Source organism: Dermacentor variabilis, chromosome 5, assembly GCF_050947875.1.
Source record: "Dermacentor variabilis isolate Ectoservices chromosome 5, ASM5094787v1, whole genome shotgun sequence".
In the NCBI taxonomy this organism is placed as follows: Eukaryota; Metazoa; Arthropoda; class Arachnida; order Ixodida; family Ixodidae; genus Dermacentor; species Dermacentor variabilis.
The window spans coordinates 132,174,815-132,196,364 of NC_134572.1; the positions used below are offsets into that span (position 1 = coordinate 132,174,815).

The 21,550-nt window shown below is 49.9% G+C and overlaps 1 protein-coding gene across 1 annotated transcript in view; it reads right to left on the bottom strand.

Annotated features, from left to right (window-relative positions):
* LOC142583165 (homeobox protein Hox-A1-like) overlaps positions 1 to 21,217 on the bottom strand; it is a 193,011-nt gene extending 171,794 nt beyond the window's left edge. The window contains exon 1 of the mRNA XM_075693518.1: positions 21,082 to 21,217. The gene's annotated coding sequence lies outside the window, so the exon portion shown is untranslated. The remainder of the gene's footprint in view (positions 1 to 21,081) is intronic.
* Positions 21,218 to 21,550: the final 333 nt, after the last annotated feature.

Consider the following 21,550-nt stretch of genomic DNA (forward strand, 5'->3'; position numbering starts at 1 on the left):
AGGTACGATAGGAGTCAAGGCCTTGGTGAATAATTGGGCAGTGCCCGTTTCCAAGAGAGCGTTCAGTGGACTCTTGGGTGGGCTTGTGCTTTCAGTTTTATACCAGGATATGCTGATTGGTGTAGAAAAATTTTGAACAGATGTGGTATACGGCATAAATATTGGACAAGCGTAAATCTCAGCGATCAATTCGTTAGGCAGATTGAAAAGGCCAAAACTAGCTGATATTCGTATCTAGGCCAACACTATACGGAGCACGGTCAAATACATCTCGCTTGCCGCTACGTTAAACATTCGTCACTGTATATGGGTGCCGGGACGCACGGTCAAAATTAAGATGTCGGCGTAGTTTGAAAAAAAAAAAACGCGCATAAACGTCCTTCGTGAACGCGGAAAGAGGAAGATGTATACGTGACCGCACAGACAGGAACAGCAACCTGCTGCTTCGCGAAATGCGGGTCGTGTGGAACAGCGAACAACGGTTCTCTTCGCGGCACCAGCCCCTCCGCTCCAGCGCGCACCTTCCATCACGCTAGTCAGAGGCGCCGCGAAAATGATAGAGTGGGCCTAAATAATCCCGCGCGCAACCTTGCATCCTCAGCTCGCGGTGAACAGCGGCAGGCACGCCGGTACACACAGCGAGAAACGCAGATGGTACGGCATACGGCACGCCAAACACACGTACACACACACACACAAACACACACGTGCATGTACATACCTCATGTATACATATATAGTATCTACATATACAGCGTTGGCGGTTATGCACAGCTCGCGTCTTTCCCGCACCACAATTCTGTGGCCCAGTGGATGCGTTGGAACCACCACTTGCCGTCAGCCTGAAATAGAACTTAAATGAATGAACAAAATAGAGATCGAAACGATCGCCGGGGAGGATGAAGTTCGTAACTTAGTCTTCGTTGATTCGTTCCCCGCTGCTCGTACACGGTTACTGCGAACCTCGTCATTAACGACGCCTCGGTGGACTCGGTGCGTCGAACTCGGGCGGTCATACTTGCGAGGCCGGTGGTTTCGCTTTTGTGTACATGTGCGCATACGCTCGCCGATCTCCTTCCATCGGTCCCTCTTCTCTCCGTGCCTCGCTTTCATCGGGCGCCTTTCTTGACCACCGCTGCAGTTCGACACGTCTTCATAATGGCGCTCGTCGCGATCGAAGAAAAAGTATCGGCTGTCAGCAAGCTTCTCCCTCTCCCGCCAGCGCAACGAGGACCGCGTACTATGCCACTATGGCAAAGCGCGCCCGATGTGACAGCTTTTCGACCGGGCGGCAAACACACATCTATATAGTATACGTGCGCACGCCGCCCGGCTGTGCCTGCATGCATGCCGCCTTGTCGGTCTCTTATTTTCACTGTCCTCTAGATTGACAGTCTTTCGTGCCTCTTTTTTTTATTTGTCGTCTTCCTCCGTTCCTTTGACGAGGCTGGCTGTGTGCATGTGTCCGTCGTTTCCCGTCTCTCTCCGTCCTCGTCATCAGTCGCCTGCTTCGCGCTGACGCGAAAATCAATCGGTCGTTCGATGAAGCGCGATGCATTATCGGGGCCCGTTAGTTCACCCTGGCGTGCGCTCCTTTCTCGGCGTGCCTGCAATGTGTGCATCATGCGAAGTCGACGCGACGTCGAGTATGAAAATATCTTGCAGTATGTTTTCCATCTCTCTCTCTCTCTCTCTCTTCGCACCGTTCGATGTATGTACTTCGAAGACTTGGCTGCAAGCAACGGAGAACTTGACGCATTTCCCGCACTGGCCGTCGTACAGCAAGTATCACCGAAGGACCTATATGCAGTCCTCCACTTAGAGCGCTGACCACTGTTTCTCGTGGTTGTGTTGTCTCCGAACGGCGCGTCTCCATTACAGCCGCCGAACGCGCGAGCCGTGTGTAGAGCACGCACGTGCGAGTGGTGTGCTCTGTGTTTGGAAACACGACCGATCTTGGGCTTACGAAATAAAACTGAAACAAGCCCAAGCCAAGCCGAGGCAAGTTTTAGGGCGCAAAAAAGAAAAAAAAGCGGGAAGTGAGGGTGGGTGGGGGGGGGGGGGAATCTTCCGAAGCTGCAGTGGGCGGAGACGCTGGAAGAGATGGGGAGAAAAGTGCAGCGAAGTAAATCTCCCCGAGCGCGGACTTGGCGAGGAATATTTCATGAGTTGTTCCGTTCTCGAAGCGTCCGGTCGCGCATGCATATATGGCGGCCACCCCTCCGGTCGTCGCGTATACAGCCGGCGTTGAGCGCTTCACGAAGATCAATAATGCATCGCGTCCGTGCTCGTTCTCGTAAGGGACCACTCACTCGCTTGAGCTTTTTTCCTATTCATGGTCGCCTTGTATTGTGCGCCCCGCTATTCGCGTTATACTCTCTGGAGCCGATGGGCTTTCGACTGCCACGCGTGTATGCGGCCGAGTCGATAAGCCAACTGCAGCCTCGGTGTGCAGCGCCTTGTTCTCTTTTCTCTCTTTTTCATTACTATTTTTTTGGTACACTTGACGATTTAGTCTTGTCCTGTCCAACGTTCCCCCTGACGCGCTGAAAGATTCGTGTGTAGACTCCTTGTCTGGCGTCGAACATTGCGCGGGGACAAATTCGCCTTGAGGGCCTTATTTAAGGCTCGCTGAGTGCCGTCCCCTTCGGACGAATGGCCGTTTCACTTGATACGAATGTCCTGCGAACGAAGAGCACATGTTGATCACCGGTTCAGACGTTGAAAGGGCGCTCACGGTAGAAAAGTGCTGTGTGCGCACGCGTTGTTTGAAAGGAATTGAGGAAAAACTTCGTGTGCTGCTCGGCATGATCGGATATATCACTCACGCCAGCGGGCCCTGAACGTTCTTCTTGTTTAGTTTTTGTGCTATGGTCAATATGGTGCGGGGCGGTAGTAGAGGAATGCGGGACGAAGATTGCGAGTGATTTCCTTGTGCGCCATATGCATAAACTGCGATATAGGTTTGCTAAATTATCTAGTTTCGCGGTTATATTTCTCTTGAAGTATGATGAACATTACGGTAGCTATAGAATAGCGTCAGTATGGTACGTTGGTGTGAGTTAACTATAGGTATTTGCGTGATGCCTGTAGGTAACCTCCGGTTGTTGCACCTCCTCGTACAAAATATGCGAGCCGTATGCGGCAGAGTCTTGTAAAACCCACCGAAAATGATTTCAAATCTCTGCGTATATAGTCGGCTTGCCGCACAGTGTTTCTCTTTACCCGATATTGTCCCGAGGTATGCGCTAATTTTATTTATTTATTTTACGTGCGCGTATGTGCGTGCCTGAATGAGTATGTGCTTGTGTGCTTGTCTTGTTTTAGGGTCGTAGCTGTTATCACCTGTTTATGTCGGTGCGAAAGGACTGCTACGCCCAACAACGTCCACAGCTGCTGCGTATGCTTATGCACTCAGCCAATTTGAACTCATCTAGATAGCGAGCAGAAACGAGAGCTGGGTGTGCTCTTGCCCCGAATGAGAACGCTTTGAACAAGTTCTTTTGCAGCGGGGCACGAAATGCTCACTACATTATTAAATATTCAAAGAAGGCAACGCGCAGCCAAACGCAGTATAAGGGCATATCCATGCTAAGGATCCCGTTTAAACGCGAGGTAATTACCTTAACGTGACTAATATTTAAAGGCGTTCATGCTTTCACCGCTTTGTTTCTGGCTAAATCACACGACTTTCCGAAAAAGCCGAGGTGTTTGTAAGGGTAATCGAAAGACCAATTTCTCTTCGAGATCACGCGCTGTGAAGCCCCGCGCGTCCTACAAGGCTGAACGTTCTGGCAAACAGTGCCGTTGTGTTACTGCGAACAAAAAAAAAGTTTCACTCGCCTTCTATGTCAGCAGGGAAGAAAATCATTTACATGGGCTGCCTTCCACTCAGCACCACTTCCGCCATTCATCATTTTCGTTATTGCCGTCGGCACCATCAGTATACTCGTCAGGCTATTTAATTAAATTACGGGGTTTCACGTGCGAGAACCACGAGCTGATTATGAGGCACGCATTACAGTAAGGCACTCCGGAGTAACTGGACCACCTGGGGTTCTTTAACGTGCACCTGAATCTAAGTGCACGGGTCTTTCCGCATTTCGCCCCCATCTAGATACGGCCGCGCCGTGGCCGGGATTTGATCCCGCGACCTCGTGCTTAGCAGCCCAAGAGCATAGCCACTAAGCAACCACGGCGGGTGTCAGGTTTTTTTACGTCCACTGCAGGGCAAAGGCCTCTTCCAGCAATCTCCCATTATTCATGCCTGTCGTCAGCTGACTCCTATATATATATATATATATATATATATATATATATATATATATATATATATATATATATATATATATATATATATAAAGGTGCGTGTTTAGGTGCGTGCGTGTGTGTGAATTCCGCGACAGCTTTACCATATCTGGATATCTGATATTAATATGCCCTACTTGCACAGATAAAGTTAGCGAAGAACAGCGTTGACGGCATGACAGAGGCATGATGCTGCTCATGAGACGAACAATGCAGTGCAATGCTGTTCTGAACGGTTAAAATGAGGAGGCTACGTATTGTGCACTTTACAGAGGATATTAATTCACCGTACAAGGTGTAAGTTACTGCCTTACATGGTCGAACTCAGTACGAAGTGCGCTATATAGGTGGTTATGTATACTGACGTCTTCGAGGCCACCATATTGTTGTACACTGCCAGCACAGTGAAACGCTTCGCGCTGTCTCAATGCGCTGATATCCAGCAGCACAACGAAAATGGCGAATAGGAGAACATTAGGAAGTATGTGACATCACGTCTTTATTTTCTACTGTTGTTCGAATGCATTCCGTCGTTTTCTCTGGCGGCGCTGCAAGGTTCACATTCATAATGCCGCTGCAACACACACGACCACTACATATCGACATCTGCAGTCTACTACTTTTGTATATCCCATTACTACACTGCCTCATATTTTAGTTCTTCTCCGATATGCTTTTGTGAAATTAGCAACCGACTCTTTAGAGGCACGGAAATGAATATTATGTACCGCTTTACTACCCTTGAAGTGAGCGGCTATAATTGAAAGCCTCAGAGAAGACCACACAGGAGCTTCAGCCTGCGTATGCGTGTCGTGAGCACCTGAGCACAAGTGCCTGCTATGAATCCTACCACGACACTTCCAGTATATGTTTGCCCTGTGTGTCCGCACGTTATCCCATTATGGAACAACGTACAGCAGCAGGAGCACAGTGTGAACCCGTGCCAGGCGGAAATCTCGCATCGATCACCCCCGATCGGGCCACCCTGGAATACGCTCGCTCAAGGCGACGCAAGGCCAATGAGCGATGTGGCGACAGTCCGCGGGAAAGCGTATGCGCTCTTGGCCTATTTTATTCGCTCTCCATAGTGCTGCTCTTGTGTTCGAGCAGCGACAACTTCGCCATTGGCGGAGCTGCGCCCTGTCCAACAGTGCTTTAGCAACCGGTAATTTAGCCGCGCTCACGGGTTAACGTGATAACGCGATAAAACTTGTCGTGTTCGCCGGAGAGATACTTTGTGTACATATCTCGCCAAGTTGCACAGGCCCTCTGTATAGAGAGCTTGAGCGCGACCTCTGCTGCGTGTGTGTGTGTGTATATGTGTGCTCTTTTTTTTTATTTTCTTGTGTTTGTATGTGGGCGTGTATGCGTGTACATGCGCGCTCGTTTGCTTCAATGTGCGTGTATTTGTGTGCGCCTGTGTTCACGAGTAATTATTCAGTGGACGGGATGATTCAGGTGGTCCGGGACGAGAGAAGCGAATCTAGTTACGCTAGTCCAGGCCTTTGTTATAGGTAGAATAGCTTATGTTGCTCTCTTCCTCAGTTTTAGGTCATTCGAGAAGAAGAAGATTGAGGGCATCATACGTAAAAGTATAAAACAGGCGCTGGGGCTTCCCATACGCACTGCAAATGAAAAGCTTTTAGCTCTAGGGCTCCACAACACTCTTGAGGAGATTATTGAAGCAGTGAGGATCTCGCAGTGTGAGAGACTTGCGGGAAGCCCTACGGGCAGGAAAATCCTAGCTAGGCTAGGCATAAACTACGAGGGGCAGGAAGGCATCAAAGTCGACCTGCCGCGAAGCGACGGAGCCGACTAATAATCCCACCACTACTTCAAAACATGCACCCAATCCATCACAAGGAACGCAGAGAGAAACGGGCCGAGGCTCTTGAGAAGCGTTTCAAAAACTCGAAGGACGTGCTCTACAATGATGCTGCACACTATGGCAACGGCCGCATGGCCCTAGCTGTAGCGAGCGCTGAAACTAGATTGAAAGCCAGCGGCACAGTTCCAACGGATTGCTCTCAGATTGGAGAAGAATCTGCCATAGCACTTGCAATTGCAAGTACTTCAGCCAAAATTATAGTCAGCGACTCTAAGGTTGCGGTGATGAACTTTTCCAGAGGCAGAATTTCTCCCGAGGCGAACAGAATCCTGCAGACCTGCAGAGATAGCAGGAAAATTGAAATAATCAGGGCATCTGCGCACGCCTCCCTCGCTGGGAACGAGGCGGCCCACGAATCAGCTCGAGGACTCACATTCCGAGCTGGTGGGCTAGCCGAAGGCTTCACGGGGCGGGACCGCTTAGTGTGTTACAGAGAGATCACACAACACTACAGACTATAGGGCGGGTTAAATATCCTCCGGCTGATATACCCTTAAACAAGAACCAGGCCTCCACTTGGCGTCGCCTGCAAACCAACTCGTTTCCAAGCCCGGTGTCGTGCAGCCTCTACTACCCGGGTCAGTACTCCAGCCAGTGTAAGCTATGTAAAGCCAGGGCTAATCTTAATCACATTCCGTGGGAATGCCCACTGTTGCGTTTCGCCTGCGACACGTGGTTTTGCCGGCGCGACTGCGGCGGGGCGGCAGACATTTTGGCCCGATCGTCGTCGCCGCAACGCTCCCCGCCAGGTGTTTCCAGGCGCGACTGCGGCGATGCGACCGCAAAGGATCACCCTCTCCTTCCAGTCATGGTGCCTGAACCAAGCGATGCGAAAGCAGGGATCACCCTCTCATTACAGTCATTGTGCCCGACCGGCAGCGCTACGACAGTGTGCTACGACATTGTGCTACGACATTGTGCTACGACATTGTGCTACAACAGCGCTACGACATTGTGCTACGACAGCGCTACGACATTGTACGTTCACGTGCTCGTCTATTGAGGGGTTCCTTCTTGCCCTCAACTGCGAGAGTATAAAGACAGCTGCCCCCGGACGCCAAAAAGAGGGCTCCGATTTCTTCTGTTGAGTAAAGTGCTCTCCCGTCTCTCTACTTCGGTCAACCTGACCGCCAACTCTTTGCAATGTTAAAATAAACAAGTTGTTTTGTTGTTACCAGTCGACTCATGCTTTGCCGGGACCTTCGGATGCTTCCAGTTGTACCCCAGGCCGCCAGGCCAACGCTACCCTTGGGGCTTGCGACCCAGGTACAACCACGGGCGTCAGCGCCGAGTTCCCAACAGATCGTACCAGCGGTGCGATCAAAACATCTGGTTGGCAGCGGTGAGATCGCCTCCGACTTCAAACAACTGTCTGCCAGCGGTGAGATCGCGACAACGGAGGCCAGCAGCGAAGAGATGCAGTTGACTGTATGCTGAGCAGCTCAACGACGATCCGGGAGCAGTGCAACGAGCCCTGTGTGACGACTGGTTGCCTGCAGCGGAACGACTGCGCGGAATTCCTGCCTGCGAGGTTTGGTGAGTGCGGGACTTTCTTCTTCTGAGCTTTGCCAGGCTTTTGTTAGTGTCAGAAACAGAGCTGGTAATTGTGGTTGTCGTTGCTGCCGGGTTAGTTTGCGGCAAGACAATAGTAAGCAGTAGAGAAAGCAGCATTCAGAGCAGCCATGGATTTGAAGTCGTTGCGCAAACCGAAATTGTTGGAGCTTGCAAGAGAGTTGGGTCTGGATGTCTCGGACAAACTCAGAAAACCAGAACTGATAAAGGCTATTCTTGAGTTAGAGGCTGAGGATGACGAGCTGTCGGAATGCCTTGAGACCATTGAGGAAAGGGAGACTGCAAAAAGACAGGAGCGCGAACTTAAAGAACAAAAAGAGAAAGAAAAAGAAGAGCGCGACCGTCAACACGCTTTGGAAATGAAGCGTCTCGAGATAGAGATAGAACGCGCTCGTAATGGAAGTCAGGCACACGGTGCAGGAGAACGCGTATTGTTCAAAATGACTGACCTGATGCGGCCGTTTAAGCTTGGAGAGGACATTGGTTTGTTCCTGGTTAACTTCGAGCGAACGTGCGAGAAGCAGGGGTTCTCTCGGGAAACGTGGCCACAGCGCTTGCTCACTTTGTTACCCGGCGAGGCGGCCGACGTAGTCGCTCGCTTGGATAGAGAGGAGGCAGAGGATTTCGACAAAGTAAAATCGAGTCTGCTAAAAAAGTACCGGCTGTCTGCGGAGGCGTTCCGTCGGAAGTTTCGGGAAAATGAGAAAGGCAAAAGTGAGTCATATACAGAGTTTGCGTATAGGCTTATGTCAAACATGCAGGAGTGGCTCAAAGAAGAGAACGCGTTCGGTGACCACGATAAAGTTCTGCAGTGTTTCGGGCTAGAACAGTTTTATAGTCGGTTACCGGAGAACGTGCGATACTGGGTCTTGGATAGGCCAGACGTTTGTACGGTGGCTAAAGCCGCTGAGCTAGCCGAGGAGTTTGTGACGCGTCGGGCTCGCGGAGCTAAGGACGGTCAAAAGGGTGAATTTGGCTCGAAGTTTGAGAGGCCGAAGTTCACACCCATGAGAGCAAAGGGGAACACGCGTAGTGCGGATGCGAATGGAAGCAGTGCGACCGAACCTAAGGAGACGGCGGCAGCCGAAGCCGAACGCAGAAAGCGGTTCGAGATGAGGCAAGCGCGCGTTTGTTATACGTGCCAGAAGCCGGGTCACTTTTCGGCGCAGTGTCCGGAAACAACACCAAAAGTTGTGTTTTTTTCAATAGGCAGCACTGACGAGAACATGAAGCTTCTCGAGCCTTACATGCGAGAGCTCCTCGTGAACGGGAAAGAGTGCCGAGTGCTTCGCGATTCCGCAGCTACGATGGATGTAGTTCACCCGTCTTACGTAGAACCCCATATGTTCACGGGCGAGTGCGCATGGATCAAGCAAGCCGTGGAAGCTCATAGCGTGTGTCTGCCGGTAGCAAAAGTGCTTATTGAAGGACCTTTCGGAGCGCTTGAGACGGAGGCGGCAGTGTCATCTATGCTGCCACCCCAGTACCCGTACCTATTTTCAAACAGGTCCGATCACCTCCTGCGCGAGAAGGGGCTTTTGTTTGGTGAAGCTAGTGTTCAGGCCTTAACCAGATCGAAGGTTCGGGAGCTCGCTGCAAAGGCGGTAGTTGCGGGGCCGACGTTATCAAACAACGAAAAAGGGTCAGAGGCGCAGCAAGCTGATATTCAGAGCACGCCCGAACTGAATAAACTTGAGTCTGTAACGTTAAAGGCGCCAGATACTGGAGAGGAAACGCCCGACACGGGAAAGTTAGAAGAGCTATCTACTGATTTGCTCATCGCGCCTACGTCAGACGGACTTGATAGGTTGCTAAAAGTCAGCCGGTCGGCTTTGATAGCCGAGCAAAAAAAGGATGGCAGCCTGGAAAACGTGCGCTGCAATGTCAAAGAAGGTATCGCCAGGAAAACTGCGCGTTTTGTGGAAAGAGGTGGAGTCCTGTACCGGAAGTATCTAGACCGCCGAGGAGTGGAGTTCGATCAGCTGATCGTGCCTCAATGCTATCGTCAGGATCTGTTGCGCTTGTCACACGGGGGTTCGTGGTCCGGACACCTAGGAGTTAAGAAAACTAAGGACCGTCTCTTGCAAGAGTACTATTGGCCAGGGTGTTTTCGGGACGCAGACCATTTCGTGAGGACATGTGACACTTGTCAGCGGGTGGGCAAACCAGGGGACAAATCAAGGGCGCCGTTGAAATTGGTACCTATCATAACGGAGCCTTTTAGACGGCTCGTTATTGATACAGTGGGACCTCTGCCGGTAACAGCCACGGGGTACAGACACATTTTGACTGTGATCTGCCCAGCGACAAAGTTCCCTGAAGCAGTGCCGCTTAAAGCACTCAGCTCAGTTGAGATAGTTAATGCACTACTGTCCATATTTGCGCGAGTTGGTTTTCCTGCGGAAATCCAATCAGATCAGGGCACAGTGTTTACTAGCGCTTTGACGACAACTTTTCTCGAAAGGTGTGGGATAAAGCTGCTACACAGCTCAGTGTACCACCCACAGTCGAATTCCGTTGAGAAGCTCCACTCCGTCATGAAGCGCGTGTTGAGAGCCTTGTGTTTTGAACATCGAACTGACTGGGAGCTGTGTCTGCCTGGGGTGATGTTTGCATTAAGGACCGCGCCGCATGCAGCTACGGGGTTTTCGCCAGCTGAACTGGTGTACGGTCGCTCGCTTCGATCTCCGCTTCGCATGCTTCGAGAATCATGGGAAGGCAGGGGCGACGACCCAGTCGTGGTGGAGTACGTACTTAAGCTCCTCGAACGCTTAAGAAGGGCACAGGAGTTGTCAGGTGAAGCAATGACAAAGGCCCAGCAGAGGGCCAAGGTTTATTATGATCGGACAGCCAGGGCCCGTCGTTTTGAGGTGGGCGATGAGGTCATGATATTGCGCACATCGCTAAACAACAAACTAGACGTGCAGTGGGAGGGCCCAGCGCGAATTGTTCAGAAACTGTCGGACGTTAACTACGTGGTAAGTCTGCCAGGAAAGCGGAAAGCACAGCAAGTTTACCACTGTAATCTGCTCAAACCTTATAGACAAAGGGAAGCAGTGGTGTGCATGATGGTAAACGTTCCTGAAGAGCTTCCGGTCGAGCTTCCGGGACTAGGCTCAGTGACGAACAGGGAAGACACCGGTCAAGTCATTAGTGACCTTATCAGTAAAGCACCGCTGTCGCCCGAGCAGAAAACCGAACTACACCAGCTATTACAAGAGTTTCAAGGTCTGTTCTCTGAGAGGCCTGGTAGGACTTCTGTACTTACTCATGATATAGAACTTACCTCCCCAGAGCCAGTACGATCCAAGGCGTATCGGGTGTCACCCCGCCAGAGCGATATTATGGAGGCGGAGGTAAAGAAAATGCTACAGCTCGGTGTTATTGAGGCAGGTGAGAGTGATTATACCTCCCCTTTGATTTTAGTTGAGGTACCGGGCAAGGAACCTCGTCCTTGCGTCGACTACCGCAGGCTTAATTCCATCACTAAGGATCAAATTTATCCGATCCCTAACATCGAGGAGCGCCTTGAGAAAGTTAGTAGCGCTCAGCTTATTTCCACCCTAGATCTTGTCAGGGGTTATTGGCAGGTTCCACTTACAGAAGAGGCTAGTAGGTATGCGGCGTTCATTTCACCAATGGGAACATTCCGTCCTAAAGTGTTGAGTTTTGGTTTGAAGAACGCGCCATACTGTTTTTCAAGCCTCATGGATAAAGTGTTGCGGGGACAGCAAGAATTCGCTTTACCGTATCTAGACGACGTAGCGATATTCTCCGCATCCTGGTCTGAGCATATGGCACACTTGCGGGCAGTGCTAACCCGCCTGCGCGAAGCGGGCTTGACAGTCAAGGCTCCTAAGTGCCAGTTAGCACAGGCCGAGGTTGTCTACCTCGGTCACGTGATTGGTCAGGGTCGTCGCCGCCCCTCTGAAATAAAAGTGGCCGCTGTGCGAGACTTTCCGCAACCGCGCACAAAGACCGATATTCGGTCGTTCTTGGGTGTCGCCGGCTGCTATCAGAGGTACATCCCTAGGTACTCTGATATCGCGGCTCCCCTGACGGATGCTCTAAGAAAGACAGAGCCTCAAACAGTCGTCTGGGACGAGACAAAGGAAAGAGCTTTTTGCGCCCTAAAGAGTGCCCTAACAAGCCAGCCTGTGCTACGATCGCCAGACTATACAACAGGGTTCATTGTTCAGTGCGATGCTAGTGAGCGAGGCATGGGCGTTGTACTGTGCCAACGGGAAAATGGAGAAGTAGAACACCCCGTCCTGTATGCTAGTCGTAAGCTGACCAGTCGTGAGCAGGCGTATAGCGCCACCGAGAAAGAGTGTGCGTGTCTCGTGTGGGCCGTTCAGAAATTGTCATGCTATCTAGCCGGCTCGAGGTTTATCATTGAGACGGATCACTGCCCTCTCCAATGGCTGCAGACCATCTCTCCCAAAAATGGCCGCCTCCTGCGCTGGAGCCTCGCTTTACAACAATATTCCTTTGAGGTGCGTTACAAAAAGGGGAGTCTCAACGGTAACGCCGATGGCTTAAGTCGAAGCCCCTAACGTAAGAATCAGCCTCAAAATTGTTTGTTACTGATGTTTTCTTCCTGAGGCAGGATTTTTTTTAACATATTGCTTTTGTTTAGTGTTTCAAAGTGATGATATGCTTTCTAGTGCAATTTTTCAATTTGTGGACGCGTTCTGAGTGATGCTAGACTACTGTAAGGAACTAGGCAGTGGTATAAAAAGGGGAAAGAGCCTGGCAGGGCTTAGTGAGGGTTGTGCCGTGCTTGCTGACTGAGCGGTTGAGTTTCACCGTAGTTCTAACGCTTGCCGGGAACGAGAACAAAAATGTGAACTCTCCCGAAGTCACTTTGCAGTGTCCCGTGCGAACCTGAACGAGAGAACGAGGCCTTCTCTGTGCGCTGCGCTCAAGAAACGTCGAGGGACGCCCGACTTCGGTTATGAGCATCATCGAGCGACATCCCTCCGGACAGCGGATGCAGTCCCCTGTCCATCGGGATCTCCTTTCCCCGGCGGGGCGGTCTGTTGCGTTTCGCCTGCGACACGTGGTTTTGCCGGCGCGACTGCGGCGGGGCGGCAGACATTTTGGCCCGATCGTCGTCGCCGCAACGCTCCCCGCCAGGTGTTTCCAGGCGCGACTGCGGCGATGCGACCGCAAAGGATCACCCTCTCCTTCCAGTCATTGTGCCTGAACCAGGCGATGCGACAGCAGGGGCACCCTCTCCTTCCAGTCATTGTGCCCGAACCAGGCGATGCGAAAGCAGGGATCACCCTCTCATTACAGTCATTGTGCCCGACCGGCAGCGCTACGACAGTGTGCTACGACATTGTGCTACGACATTGTGCTACGACATTGTGCTACGACAGCGCTACGACATTGTGCTACGACAGCGCTACGACATTGTACGTTCACGTGCTCGTCTATTGAGGGGTTCCTTCTTGCCCTCAACTGCGAGAGTATAAAGACAGCTGCCCCCGGACGCCAAAAAGAGGGCTCCGATTTCTTCTGTTGAGTAAAGTGCTCTCCCGTCTCTCTACTTCGGTCAACCTGACCGCCAACTCTTTGCAATGTTAAAATAAACAAGTTGTTTTGTTGTTACCAGTCGACTCATGCTTTGCCGGGACCTTCGGATGCTTCCAGTTGTACCCCAGGCCGCCAGGCCAACGCTACCCTTGGGGCTTGCGACCCAGGTACAACCACGGGCGTCAGCGCCGAGTTCCCAACAGATCGTACCAGCGGTGCGATCAAAACACCACAGGCTCCCTCTGAGGGAGGAATAGTCTTTAGAACAATGGGAGACCTTATTACTCAGCTCCGACCCGGAGATTCAACTGAAGACCGTCCGACTGGCCGAAACCGCCGCTATAGGGTCCAAGAACTCCTGGCCGTCGTCTAGGTCGGAAGGCTTAAAGCCTTCCCTACATCTGTTGGACAAATAAATTATTACAATCAAATCAGCGGACGGTTTTTGCGAGCGAGACGGAAGGTATGCCGGGACGGCTATTTTGCCCCGCATCAAAGCTTTGTTGTCTATTTAATATATATATATATATATATATATATATATATATATATATATATATATATATATATATATATATATATATATAAACGAGAAGGTAGGGGGTTAACAGAGGGGCTCGATGTTTTTTAGTCATATCATAAGAAGCCAACAAACACTGAACGAAGGACAACATAGGGAAATTACTTGTGCTTAATAAGTGAAATAAAGAAACGATAAATTAATGGAAATTAAAGTGGATGAAAAACAACTTGTCGCAGGTGGGAACCGAACCCACAACCTTCGCATTTCGCGTGCGATGCTCTACCAATTGAGCTACCGCGGCGCCGTTTTCCCATCCACTTTCTTTGATGGGAAAACTCCCAGGGTTCTACTATAGGCCGCATAATTACCCAAGAAAGTGGATGGGAAAACGGCGCCGCGGTAGCTCAACTGGTAGGGCATCGCACGCGAAATGCGAAGGTTGTGGGTTCGGTTGCCACCTGCGGCAAGTTGTTTTTTCCTCCACTTTAATATTCATTAATTTATCGGTTCTTTATTTCACTTATTAAGCACAAGTAATTTCCCCTATGTTGTCCTTGGTGTCAGTATATATATATATATATAACGCATGCTACCGTCACATCTGCTGTGTTGTTTCCCCCTGCACTAATTGATCGAGAATGTGAAATTTAGACCTCAAATATAAATGCCGCAGTGACATTAAACACACAGAGCATACGAAAGTAAGGAAAGAACTCAAGCCAAAGTACATATGGACAGATCGTTTAGGTAACTTATTTTGCAGCCATCGCAGCGTGGCCTAGATGTTTCGGGGGAACTAAGCTCGCGAACTTTGCGCTTAGCAGCGGAACGCCATGGCCGCCCAGCCATCGTGGGCAACGCTTGCACGCTTTCTTGCGCCCATCCTGACGCGAGACCGCATTTTTCGTTCCGCACCGGTCCTGTACGGCCCTGCCTCGCTTTCACCGACGAAAACGCGCTTAATCATTGGGCGTGTTGCGCGCGCTTTGTTTCCCGCGCTTTCTTTCCCGCGCAAGAGGGTCCGGGGAGTACTCTGTATCACTCCTCTGCAGCGACGCGCTCAAGCTCGTCTCCACACGTTTCCGTTCGTGTTTCCCGAAGCGTATCCGCCCTCCCGACGTATAGCGGACGCACGCATCTATGGAGCGCAAGCCAAGCGGGCACGTGCGTCTATATTTTATTGCGGCTCTATGCTTATATGCAGAGCAGTGATCGGCTAGAGTTATGTAGGGCGCCACAAATTGGAGATAACAACACACGGCAAACATCTTAACGCCTCCATGGGTGCATATAGGGGGAGTGCTTGGCTTGTCCCAGGTCTAGCACCTTCATCCTTACAGTGTAAAACCAGATCCTTGATGGGCGTAAATGAAGTTTTGAACTTTTCTTTATTTGGAAGGGGGCGGAGAATGGGGTGGGTGGGAGGGGTGGGGGTGCTTCTCGTGGCAAATAAACGTGATGATAGCCACGACTGACAACACAAACCGCACGACTGGCCGCTCGAGGCACTTCGCGTGTATTCGCGGACTTCTTTCCCGCTCGGAAAGAGTTTTATGTGGCACGTATTGAACAACAGAAAGCTGTCTCGGGAGCTTTTCATGTAGCTCTACAATTTTCTCATTGACATTTCTGATCTAGTTAAAATATTTGAGAAATTGATTAATTAATTAAGGCTATATGTCTCATTAGGCGGAATGAAAAAAAAAATAATTTGAGCGTCATTACCTTGGTTTTGTCCAGCTACGTGGCATTCGCGTATCTTTAAACTATGGCTAAAGTTAGCTGGGACACCCTGTATAGTAGATGGAATGTGATGCGCTTGAGGCCCTTACCGCATTTGATAAGTGGCGCTCGGGCGGAGCATGCTGGTAGCTTTTGCAACGCTACGGCAAAGGTCTGCCTGCGGCGAGCAATTTTCCTCCTCCTCCTCATTACGCTCATTTTATTGCACGCTCCTTTGAGGGACTACCACTATGCTGAACCCGCCCACAGTAGCCCGGCATAATACGGATAAAAGAAAATTCATGCCAAGGAAAATGGTTAGAGTTAAGGTGGCATTTAGCTGCTTCATCTTTAACAGAAATTTACTAAATTGGCGGATGTCTGTGCTAACAAATAATCATCTACTGATAACTGTAGTAAAACTGGTCAAACGCAAACATTTCTTCAATATCGCGAACCCGCAGAAACCAGTGGCTATTTAACGTTCCCGGTCTCAGCTGATATACCAAGTTTTTTAACACGTACGCAATATGGAATAGTAAGGCTCCTAAGAACATTGCAAATTGTGTTAAATGAGTAAGAAACGTGACACTGCGCGAGATATTGTAACATTACGTAGCAATTCTCCGGTTGAGTTGTTTGTATAAAGTATTGCTTGTACGACCTTCGAGCGTGTTCTGACAAAGTTTGCTCTTCATCTTCATTATTGTTCCAGTTTAGCTTATGCTTTTAGGCTTTTAATATGTATATTATGTTAGGACTGCATCCCCTGAACTTATTTCTTATGGTACAGCAATAGGGAATGATAATTATTAGCATGCATTGTAGATATACACTCGACGCGATACGTCACTGCTATTGTATATGGGTGGCATGAGGCGGCTGGTGTCAAGCAGCGAGGAGGAGGAGGAGGAGGAGGAGGAATAAACGTTTATTGTTCGAAACAGCGAGAAAGTGTTCTTTCTTCGCCCTAGGCGGGCAGTTCTCTCAGTCCAGAAAGGCGTTCGCTAATATCACGCGGCCCGGGCCCGGTCCACCAGATTTTGCTGATCCTCCAGGCTGTGTGCCGTTAACATTGCCTCCCATGTTTCTTCGATGACTTGTAGCGGTTCTGAATCTTGATCTTGACTCTTTTTTCTCGCGGTGCAGGCATGGCAACACCATGTTCTGGAGGGTGTCTGGTGCATCACAAAATCTGCATATATGTATGAGAATTTTGTGGGACACATCCGGTGCATGATAATTCCATAGATATACGTATTCTTTTGTTGTCTGCGTACGTGGTGGCTTCTTCCTTGCTTAATTTTGGATGTGGGAGTGGATATTGTCATCTTTCCACTCGGTAGTGTTGCAATATTACACCATGGTTGATGGGAATGTCATCCACCCTCCCCGCTTTCCGAGGCCGTGCAGCGAAAGAGCGAATTTTCATCACATTACATATTGAACTTCAGAACATTATTGACCTTGCTCTGTGATAAGGACCTAGCACCCGCCGTGAGGCACCACAAGAGCTTTGTCAAACAGTGACACCAGTTGTGAAGAGTTCTCCGGTTGCATGAGACGTAGACGACACCTCAGAGTAGAAATGAATGGGGCATGGTGGGATCACCATGTTCTGCATGTTATGTGGTGGCTTCAAAACGTTTGAACAATTGTGAATGGACTTTACGACCCTAGACATCAACGATCATGCTATGCTTGTTGTGCGGTGCGTAGTCGTGCAACGGCGCTGCTAATGATGTGATAGGCCGTTCGCTTTCTGTTCCTTTGTGTCAGTATTTGTGACACTGCGATGCTGATGATGAAAGGCTGGAACGAAAATCGTCGGAGCTGAAAAGAGACTCCGAGTTTTCGCCATAAAAGTGCGTTTTCGCTGTCTGCTGGCAAATTAGACTTCCTACAACATTCTGCAACGCCCACTCGAAGGAAGCGTATGGCAAAAATTACTCAACACTATCACTGTAAATAGGAAGGTGACCATTAGTGCCTTAAAACAAGCTGGAGAGACAAAAGAAGTCCACATAAAATGGGCTGGGGCGGTAAGATTGCGATATATGTTTGCTTGTAAAAATTTTGCTCTACGGCCAGTGAGCCCCAGTTATGCTTGGATTTGAGGGTTTGAGTTCGGGGGTCTACGTAAGTGCATGTCTGTCTGTTTCTCTCTCTCTCTCTCTCTCTCTCTCTCTGTTGGAACGGGGTGCTTTCGCGTTTTCAGCTATTCCATATTCATAAAAAAAATCACCTGTAAGCGCTGTTGCTATTTCAGCCTCCCCCCCCCCCCCCGGCTAAATTACTTGACAGCACGGGCACTCCTGTCACCCCAAATTAGTAAAAAAAAAATAATTAGCAATGCCTTACTTATCATACATTTATTTTATTATTTTATGTCACACGTTACATCAGCGGAGTTCAAACTCTTAAGTTGTCGAGGCATGCATACAGATTAAATAGGGATGCCAAACTAGCCACACATTGCATGTACTATCAACTTCCGAAGTGACCTCCCCACTCTCTCCCCCACATTTTATGAAGAAAAAGAAACGTAGATGTCCTGTAGTTCAATTAGTCCAGCAGTGCAAAACTAAGCTTCCTCCTAATATCAGGTTAAACGACAGTGAGTGTCTCCACAATTTCGGTTAAGGACATCTTTATGCGAGTGCTATAGTCACCAGATTCCTGATAATGAATTGCACATGTTTCCCGAATTGGCCGGCTTCAATCCAGCAATTGCCTCAGGAACCCTAAAGTTATTACTGGAATTTGATTAATCATCTATTTGTTAATTTGCCGCGTGTGCTGTATCCGTGTCTTGCAGTAAATTTGCGGGAGAGGAACTTTTTAGAGAAGTGTATGAAGCCTCAAACTTGGTACATACCTTTCTTTTTTGTAGCATTAAATGTTTAAGCCATGGCACCGTTCGTACATTCCCATTTTCCACTATGTACACACTTCTCTTCGTAAGCGTCACACTTTCTTACCGATAAGAAATACCAGCGATACACAAATTTCACTTAGGCCATTCGTCATCAGAACCTTGCACATGGCTCAAGAGAGGCATCAAAAAATGCGATCTAAAACCGTTAAGTGAGTTGTAACATGCACGAATTGAGCAAATCCCCTACCCCCTTTCCGTTCCTCAAAAAAAAAAGAAAAAAGTTTGAAAAAGAGCCCTAATCTGGAGACAAACGCAACTGAAATCGCCAGGCAAATGCGTACGCATTGTTAACGTGTATGGTATATGCGGCATACGGAAGCCACCCAGCCATGACGGCGCATGAAGTGATTGACAGAGCGTCCGTTCACCTGCTTCCGCACGCACTCGTGCGGTCGCCAAGCGTGGAGGACAGCGGGCGAAACGCGAAACAATGACACCAGCCGACAAAGACTTCCCCCTGCCGACGTATCGCTCGCTGAGCCACTAGATCACTGGATCAGTCTAATTGACAGCCGTTCCCATTGACCCACCTGTGTCCCTTTCGTAAGTGACGATGCTGCGAAACCCGAAACCCAGCGCGAGATTTGTATATTTGTTTGCATGCGGGTTTGTATAGTCGTCTAGCGTATACATAAGCCGCATAGCTTGCATAACTTAGTGAATAATTACGTATCGCGGAGATTTTTGCAAACTTTGTGTTAATAGCGAAGACGTAATAAAGGAAGGCGGGATAAATGCTCGCGCTGGAAAATTTTCACGGCGACAAAGGTGAAGATAAAAAAAAAGCGGTGGCAGAAAGCATCTATTATACACGACATTTTGTCGGTGTTGTACTGATTCTACGTTCGTATTATACATGTGGACAAACGCCTAATCAATTTAGTTTGGGTTGTCTTCTTCTTTGTTAGTTTTTGTTGCCAACTTTCTTTATACTCAGTGTTTGCTCGAAGTTTATTCCATCGATATGGTATTTGTTTGTGTGCGTGTACTGGTGTTCTTATAGCACACAGTTATGAACTCTCATTACTTATAACACTCATGCAAATATGATTTATGTCAGGTTTTCTATATTTCTTTATCGATTTCGCTTTTCCTTGTGCGTCTCCGTGGAAAGCTTGTGCAGGTTAGTTTAGGGAATAAGTAACGCGTATTTCTTAATTGTCTTTACTGAATTTTCTTGTCTCATTCGTCTAGAGGTTTTAACAACATGAAAATATTACCAAATCACTGCTCATTGTCACTATGTTCTGCCGATACGCAGGCAAAAGATGCAGCGCTGATTGTTCATTTCGTCGCAAAGCGTTCTTTTCAGTGGTGTGCGTGGTGAATGCTTGAAACAACCGGGCGTTATGTCTTTAAGCCGCACAAGGTATATTGCAACTATTACAGCGCATTTAAAGCAGCCGTAAGCCCGAACGTTGACCCTTGTATCAGGAGCGTTTTTCATTTTGTATACGTGACAGCCTTGGATGGATGGCGACAGCACCCCCCCCCCCCCAACACGTGCTCTTACTCGCAACTATAGTATGAGAGACAAATTACACGCTGCGTCAACTTGTGTATTCCTTTTGTATATCTAAGCGTTGGTCGCTTCACAAGGTGTTCAAAGGGAGTCGCACGTAAACTACTGTCTGACAGCATGAACATGCCGTTGTACCGTTTCTTTTGTTTCTTCATTGCACCAGAAACATTTTGCTGCATCGCTGCTGGCAGCAATTTTCTTACTATGTTGCTCTGTGTTGTGAAGCTAATTCAACTGGCAGCAGCCCATTTGTGTCAGCCTACGCTAGCTTCCTTTGCGCATGCATCTGAATATTGCGCTGTCTGCTTGGTTCATTCTTCGGATAGAGTGGCACAGCCACCTCTGCGGCTCCCAGACGAAGCTTCTGGAAAATACTTGCTGGTCGCACCACGTTGTGGCAAGAGCGGGTGACGCATTGTACTTGAAGGCAGCACTTCGCGCCAGCTGAATTTTCTCAGGAGATACGGGGGACGACGAGCAAACAAACGGAGCCGCCAGGGAAGAGCAAACAAAAACCGGCAACACGGGTGGCACCCAAAGCGCGCGCATCGCGGCGAATGCGAGAGCGGGCGTGCGCGCACTGACTAGGCCGAATCGCTTCCCGGCCCGGAAATTTCACTGAGACGCTATGTATACGGACCACTGCGGACCAGCGAGGGAGAACAATGGAAGAGACACAAGGAGCGTGACGGGACGCAGCGGTGGCAAACTGCGGCGCACGAGCGGAGAAGAGCGCGCGTTGCGCGAAGGACATCGAGATGAGATGCGGCGCTTCCACGGAAACGCAAAGCACTCGTGGCTGGAGAAACAGCACGCGTCGATGACCGTTGGCGCCGCAGAGAAGAGAACGTAGCGAGGGGATTATTCCGGGAACACGACTCGCTGGAAAACAAAGCTGTATAAGACAGCAGTTGTTTCGCGGCGAAGCCGCAGGTGAAAGGGAAAGAGGAGTGTGTTTGTATGTGCTGGCAAAAAAAAAAGGGGGGGGGGGCGGGATGGGGGGAGGGGAGGGGCAGTAGTACGCCCGTTTCTCGGCTCAAGTCCCACGACGAGCTATGGGGGCTCACCGGTTCAGTGTCAGTGCATTCCTTCCGGCGTTGGCGGCGCGGCCAAGCTGCTAAACTCTCGAGGTTCGGTGCTGCCGGTGCCACTTGCATGCGGCGCCTCTTGCGTCCCGGCTTTGGCGGTGGCGGCGTGGCTCGCTATATCCGGAGGCGGCGGTTGCTGCTGCTACTCCAAGGCGTCGGCGATGCCTCCGCACAGCCAGCAAGGCGGCTCACTGCCAGGTTGGCGAGCGTAGTGTCTGCTGCGGGCAAGTGAGACGACCGAGTCGGCTTCGCCCTCCGCCGCCACCGCCGCGAACGTCGTCGCCGGGTTTCATCCCCGCTGCGCCGCCGCCGTCGCTGTCGGCCCCGTGGAGGTCGTTGCGAATTCAACTGTGTGCGAGCGAGGCTCCTCCGGGAAACGGGCGCACTCGTTTTCTGGCTTCTCCATGACAGGTCGCCCCACCTATAGAGCCAAGGCCGCCGCCGCACC